The sequence below is a fragment of the Populus alba genome, chromosome 3 (assembly GCF_005239225.2).
Source record: "Populus alba chromosome 3, ASM523922v2, whole genome shotgun sequence".
Lineage (NCBI taxonomy): Eukaryota > Viridiplantae > Streptophyta > Magnoliopsida > Malpighiales > Salicaceae > Populus > Populus alba.
The window spans coordinates 236,798-243,968 of record NC_133286.1 but is presented as its reverse complement, the minus strand read 5'-3'; the positions used below and the strand labels follow the sequence as shown (position 1 = coordinate 243,968).

Genomic DNA, 7,171 nt, shown 5'->3' with positions numbered 1-7,171 from the left:
GATATTATTCTCTTCTTCTTCTTCTTCTTCTTCTTCTTCTCTTCTTCTTTATTGATTCAAAGAAGTATAGATTTAGCTTTTACTCCACAAAAAGTCAAGGACTTGTGCAGTAACAATTGATAAATATTATATGCATCCTTTTGTGAGATAATAAATAATATTCTAAATATATTCTTCTTAAATCTTACTCGGAACAAATAACTATATTAACAATTAATAAAAAGAAAAAACTAAAAGAAAATGGTGTTTTTTTTTTTTTTTTAATCTCGGTTTGAGAGGGTTTTATCATTTTATTCATCGACCATTTATATGTATCATTTGTTTATCATTTTTATTCAATAGTATTTAGAAATTCCTGATTGATTTTGAGGGGCTTTTTATTGACAAAAGAAACTAAAGAATATTATTTTTTTTGAAAAAAAAAATCTTAGTCCGTATAATATAATTTTATTTCCGATCCTTAAGTTTTTTTTTTCTTTTCTCTTTATTAAGTTTAAGATTGATTTTGTCAGGCTTTTATACAAAAAATCTTTAGGAAGCATGGAATTTAAAAACACAAGTGCCATATAATATAATATAGATGTAATTTAATTGACCAAAATGCCTCAAGCCAAGCCTTCGAAGCAGTTACTTCTATAGTAAAACAAATCCTTGAGAATAATTATTTATATCAATGGTGAAGTTTTTTCAATTTTATTCTTAATTTATTTTTATAATTATCTAGATGTGGAGGTAATTTTCCCTCTGGATCACTCAAAGGTAATTTTTCCATACACTATCCTCTTTATCATCTCAAAATCTTAATCATGCATTTCCTCTTTAGCATCTCTGCTTCTTTATTATGGTTGACGCTGAATATGGATTCAAAAAGGAAAGCACAAAAGCTGCAAATGAAAAAAGAAAAAAACACAGAGAAAAATGCATTGTGCTGCTCATGTGCACAATATCCTAACAAAGCTTTGACAAATAACCCTAATTTTATTGTTTTTATTCACTATCAAAAATGATTTTTATAAATATAACAATCGAAATATTCCCACATTAACTTACCTTGTTTTCCCTCTATATATTGGTTCATTGGTGTAGTCCTTTCACCACACCATCTTTTGAAAGTCCATAAACCCTAACTTCCACTATCCTCCAAGAAACCAAAAAACCAAAAAGATGACCCAAGCCGGCCAGTTACACTTCCATGTCCAAGAAAAACAAGAGGCTTGTCCTTGCTATTTTTGCTTCTTTCTTACTAGTTGCCGCTATAATTGCCATTGCCATTGGCGTGAATTCTCACAAAAACTCCACCAAAAATGATGCTGCTCATGCCTTGCTGATGCCTCATGCAACTCCACAAGGTATCCTGATTTGTGCTACTCAGCAGCTACCAGTTTCCCTGATGATTCCGCGAAATCGGTGATCCCAAGGCAGTTATTCTGAAAAACATAAACGCAACTATAGATGCTATTAATAGCAAAAAGATCGAAGCGAATAAGATCCTATCCACCAAAAATCCTACAAAAAAACAAAAGACCGCTCTCGAGGATTGTACGAAGAATTACGACAGCAGTCTTGCCGATCTAGACAAGGTTTGGGGAGAGCTCAATCGCAACCCCAACAATAAAAAACTTCAACAACAATCATATGCTGATGAGCTCACAACTAAAGTGAGTGCTTGTAAATCAAATGAAGACTCGTGTTTCGATGGTTTCTCTCATTCAAACGATATCTAGGAAATTAAGGGATATTTTTTCTTGGTTCCAGTGAAGATAATGCTGGAAAGATGTGTAGTAATACATTGTCATTGATCAAGGGGTTGATCGAAGACGCTCAAGCCATTTGCCAATAGGCTCAAGACCACAAGCAGGAAGCTCAAGGAGGAGGACGACAGCGATGAAGGGTGGCCGGAGTGGTTGTCGGTAACGGACAGACGGCTGTTCCAATCATCATTGCTGACTCCAGACGTGGTGGTGGCAGCTGATGGCAGTGGGAAGTACAGGACAGTGTCAGCTGCAGTTGCTGATGCACCTAAGCACAGCGCTAAGAGGTATATTATCAAAATCAAGGCAGGTGTCTACAGGGAAAATGTGAAGTTCCAAGTGAGAAAACCAACATCATGTTTCTTGGAGATGGAAGGAAAAAAACTATCATCACATCAAGTAGGAATGTGGTTGATGGCGGCACAACCTACCATTCTGCCACTGTTGGTATGTCCATTCATTTTATTTTATTTTTCCTAATTATTTTCTATGCAAGACTCTAATGGGACATCTTGATGAACCTCGCAGCCGTGGTGGGTAAAGGATTCCTAGCCAGAGACATAACCTTCCAAAACACAGCCGGCGCCTCCAAGTACCAAGCCGTGGCACTACGAGTTGAGTCTGACTTTGCAGCGTTCTACAAATGTGGCATGGTGGCCTACCAAAACACCCTCCATGTCCACTCAAACCGTCAGTTCTTCACAAACTGCTACATAGCAGGCACGGTTGATTTCATTTTCGGCAATTCTGCAGCTGTTTTCCAAGATTGTGACATCCGTGCTCGCCGTCCCAATCCAGGACAAACAATCACAATAACTGCCCAAGGGAGGAGTGATCCTAATCAAAACACTGGCATTGTAATTCAGAAGTCTAGAATCGGTGCTACTCCTGATCTACAGCATGCCAGGAGTAATTTCTCTGCGTATCTTGGTAGACCCTGGAAGGAGTATTCGAGGACTGTTATCATGCAATCATCCATAAGTGATGTGATAAGCCCGGCCGGATGGCGTGAGTGGAAGGGCAGATTCGCACTTAACACATTACATTTTGCAGAGTACGAAAACAGTGGGGCCGGTGCCGGAACCGCAGGAAGGGTTCCCTGGAAAGGATACAAGGTGATCACCGATGCAACTGAGGCTCAAGCTTTTACTGCTCGCAACTTCATCACTGGTAGTAGCTGGTTGAAATCCACTACCTTCCCATTCTCTCTTGGTCTCTGAACTGGGTTTTATCCATAGTATCCCTACCCACTTCTACCTTACCTAGTATGAGTGGATTGAGTGTCTCGAGTAGCTCTGGTGCTTCTTGTTTTTTGTTTGTTTTTTTTTTTTTTTACAAGTTTTGGTTCATCCCTTTGGAATGTTGCAATCTCCTCTCCCTGTGGGGAGCTTGTGTTTTTGGTCCTAGACTGGACTCTTACTTATGAAATAAAGAGTGTTTCAAATTAATTTGCTTGTTATTGTTGCTTAAATTAATTTCTCTATTTACTTTTTGCAATTGATAATGATTATGCCTCATTTCTAATACCAAATATGTTCCTTGTCTAAAGTACTGTCTTCATCCTTGGATTATTGGATTAAGTATGTTTGGCAACATGTTTGGTATGGCGCCGCAACATACCCATCTTTTTTCTAGGATGAAAACCAACCTCCAAAAGATCAACTTATTAAACTTATGAAAGTATAAGGATTACCTATACAAGTTTTACATGAGGTTTTTTACATACACAAGTGATCTTTTCAATATTAAAATCTTATTCATTAACAATTGAATACTATCAAATTTTTCACATTTTGCTCCAAAATTAACCCAGCTTGTAAAAAAGTTAGGTTGCGTTTGAAAAAAAGTTTCAAATTCTATTCAAAGAATCATGACTATAGTATTGAGAACAAACATGATTTGACAAGGTAGACATACTCTATGTTATAGTGTCTTGATGCAAACCTCATGATCATGCGATCATACAACCCACAATCAAGATTAAAATCTAATCCCAGAAAGCTAAAAAATGTTTGATAGGAGTGTGACACAATGAAAACTTATCCCAATGCATCGACACTAGTGGAATTGTATCGAATGACGCCATCTATCTAGTTGATCTTTAGTAAGTTCGTTTTAATTCTTTCAAGAACCAAAGGATGCAAATAATCACTTTTACACGTTAAGTTGAGAAAAATTCAGAATTATTATTGATCAAAAGGTGTGGAAACTAAGGTTTACAAGAGTTTAAGTACTTCTGAGAAATTAACCCTGATTGATCTACCTTTGTGGGCTGAATTGACCTACTTACAAAAACTAACCCAAAACCAATGCTATTAAGCCCAAACCTTGATTCAAACAAGTATTGGATTTTAGTTGAAAACAAAATATTAATTAAGCCCAAGCAAGCCTTGGGGTTGTAGCTTATGTAAAAGAAAATAAAGTTTATAAGTTTGATTCTTATAATGCCGTGAGTAGAGAAGAAGAAAAAGAAAATATTGCAGGTCTGATACAAGGCTTATTTATAGCCTACAATGTTTGCCCAATAATCATAGAGATTAAAGGAGAAGTCGTCGCCCAAGTAGTTTCTTAGATAGAAGAGAATTTTAATTGCAGTCTTGTATTTTGTCCTTCTTTTTGGAAGAAAACTAGTTGTTGTCCTTAACCTTCCTTGTAGGATTAAAAAACTCCTCAAAATAAACTGACCAATCTATCATTAAATACCAATAGCTTTGCAGCCTATTAAAAATCCTTGTAGAACTAGAAAATTCCCAAAACAAACTACCACATCCTTGTAGGAAAATGATCATTTCCAAATAGAAAGTTCACAAATCAAAAGGAAGTAAATAACAAAACTCATTTAGCATGTTTTAACCTATATCATAAGGCCTTTGAAAACTCCGATTGACTTGAAATTTTTCTCTAACATAGAAAACAATTTCCGGGAAATTCTAGGTACAATTTCTACCCAATCCAACAATCGGATTGAGAATTATGATTATTGTCATAAAAACTTTATAGTATGCACAATTACACTAGAATCTGAATTTTCTTTGTTCAACCCCTCCTTGAAACGTATCATCCCCTCTCTCTTTAAGATGACTCCTCCTTGATTCACCTATATGTATGATGGATGTTTTCATAAGCCTTTTGTTTAAGCATTTAGAGCTATTTTGATTGCAAACAGATGCCTCCAACTTTGTAAAGTTCATCAAACTTTCTATGATGTTAAGGAAAAAACAATGTTTCTTAAACACAACGTGGTACTTGGTTTCGGAGACTATATAAATAGCTAGGTCCCTTTGGATTGCAAGCCATTGAGAACCTTTTCTCCATTGATGGAGCTGAATCTCGAGAAGCATTTGGTGGAAGTAGTGGCCACATCCATCACTAGAAAGCTCATAAAAGACTCCACAAAGCTATGTTTTGATCGCATGAGATATGCATACATGATCGTGAAACTTGTAGAGTGGGATGCAGCTCTCTAAAAGAAGAAGAAACCACTCATTTGAGAAGTCTAGAAGGGCATTAGCTAGAAGACGCTTCTCAACATCAATTGTTGACATGTATCCCCATTTCACCCCTTAACAAAGGAAAAGCCCTAAAGTTACAAAGCTCATAGAGATATTTAATTATAACCCAAGATGGATATTTTCATTACACAAACACGCACTCCTTGCTTTATATCTGCTTTCCATGGAAGGGAGAGTCTTTAGATGCCTTGATCCCTGTACTTTGGATATTCAAGCCAATAACAATCAAAGAAATGCATCCAACGAAACAATATCTAACTCTTTGTAAGCCATAAAGAAATCCAAGTCAAATCTTTCTTGATCTTACTTGAGTTTGTAACTTGAAAACATGATATGAAGTTGATACTTCATAAACAAAAAGAAATGCCACAAAAATAAATGAGTAAATAATAATCTACAAATTATGATTATAAGATTAGAGTTTAAAGAATATAGGTTTGTAGTAATATGATTTTGTTGTATGTGATCTATGATGATGATGCAAAGAAAATGGAAAAATTAAAAAGTGCTAATAAAAAAAAAGTAAACAAATATAAAAAAGAATTAATGCTCGGCAAGCAACAATGAATAATAATGTCACCTACTGATAAGACAAAATAGTTAGAGAATTTTAATATAAAAGGGTTAGCAATAAATAATTAAACCAAATCACAATATTTAATTATTCAAAATCCTTACTTTCGCTTAATAAAAAGGGTTAGCAATAAATAATGAAGCCAAACTAAGTAAATAAAACCTTAATTAATATAATGTTTCAAAATAAGGATTTAGAAGTTAATTAGATAGTAATTTTAAAATAGGATCTATTTATATGCCATATATATTCTTAGATTTTTTTTTCTTGTCATAGTTTTTTTAATATTTATTATTATTATTATAGTGAATTAAAATTTGATTTCAAGAAAAAAAAAAAAGGAAAGAAAAACAATGCTTTTATTTGGTTTAACACATACACACAAGCTAAGTGTTTAAATCTTATAGGGTTGTTTTATGCTGCTAAGTAACAGACATTATTGATGTTTCCTGATCCAGTCCCTATTTTTTTTTATTCCTCAAACGAAATCAAATAATGTCCTAAGAAAATGGTCTTTAATTAACCCAAAAAAATTCTTGAAACATTAAATGTGGTCCCTCGAATCAGACCTTCAAACTCAGGTCAGGATCCTTCTTGCAGCAGTATTCTCTACTTTCACGTTTAGATATTCAAACGGGAATATCTTTAACTTCTGATATCAAAATTGAGGGATTCAAAAATTTAAATTCACCTACGCGTCTAGGACTACAACTTTGATGAAGGATTCGAAGTCAGAAAAAAATTGTTTTAAAGAATACAATCTTGCAACAATCTGGTTGATAAAAAAAGATCTCCTGATCTAATTCAGAAACTAACAATGCCGAGCCTCCTAATATAATTGAGAGTATGACCTAAAAACAATGACCAACAAAAATGTGATGGAAGCAGAGTCTTTAGTGCAAAACTCGGGTCAGAATCCTTCTCGTGAGAGCATTCTCTACTTTCATGTTAGATATTCAAATGAGAATATCATGAGCTTTTGATATCAAAATCAAGTGATTCAAAAGCTTAAATTCATTTACGTATACAAGACTACAACTTTGATGAAGGATCCAAAGTGGAATAAAATCATTTTGTAGAACAGAATATGGCTGCAATCTGGTTGGTCAAAAAGGGTTTCATGATCTAATTCAGGAAACTGACAATGCCGAGCATTCAAATTTAATTGAGAGTTTGCCAGAAGAACAGTGAGCCGTAGGACCCAATAAAAATGTAGGTCAATTCTTCAACATGTCATGAGTAACAGAATATAGCTAGGATGGTCAGATATCGTACGAAACCAAATTAGAATCTAAGTTTAATGTTGCACGTGTGCGGTGTCGCGATGATCGTCC

At 34.7% G+C, this 7,171-nt stretch overlaps 1 pseudogene; it reads left to right on the top strand.

Annotated features, from left to right (window-relative positions):
* Positions 1 to 1,164: 1,164 nt before the first annotated feature.
* Positions 1,165 to 3,199, top strand: LOC118051329 (pectinesterase-like; annotated as a pseudogene).
* The last annotated feature ends 3,972 nt before the right edge of the window (positions 3,200 to 7,171 follow it).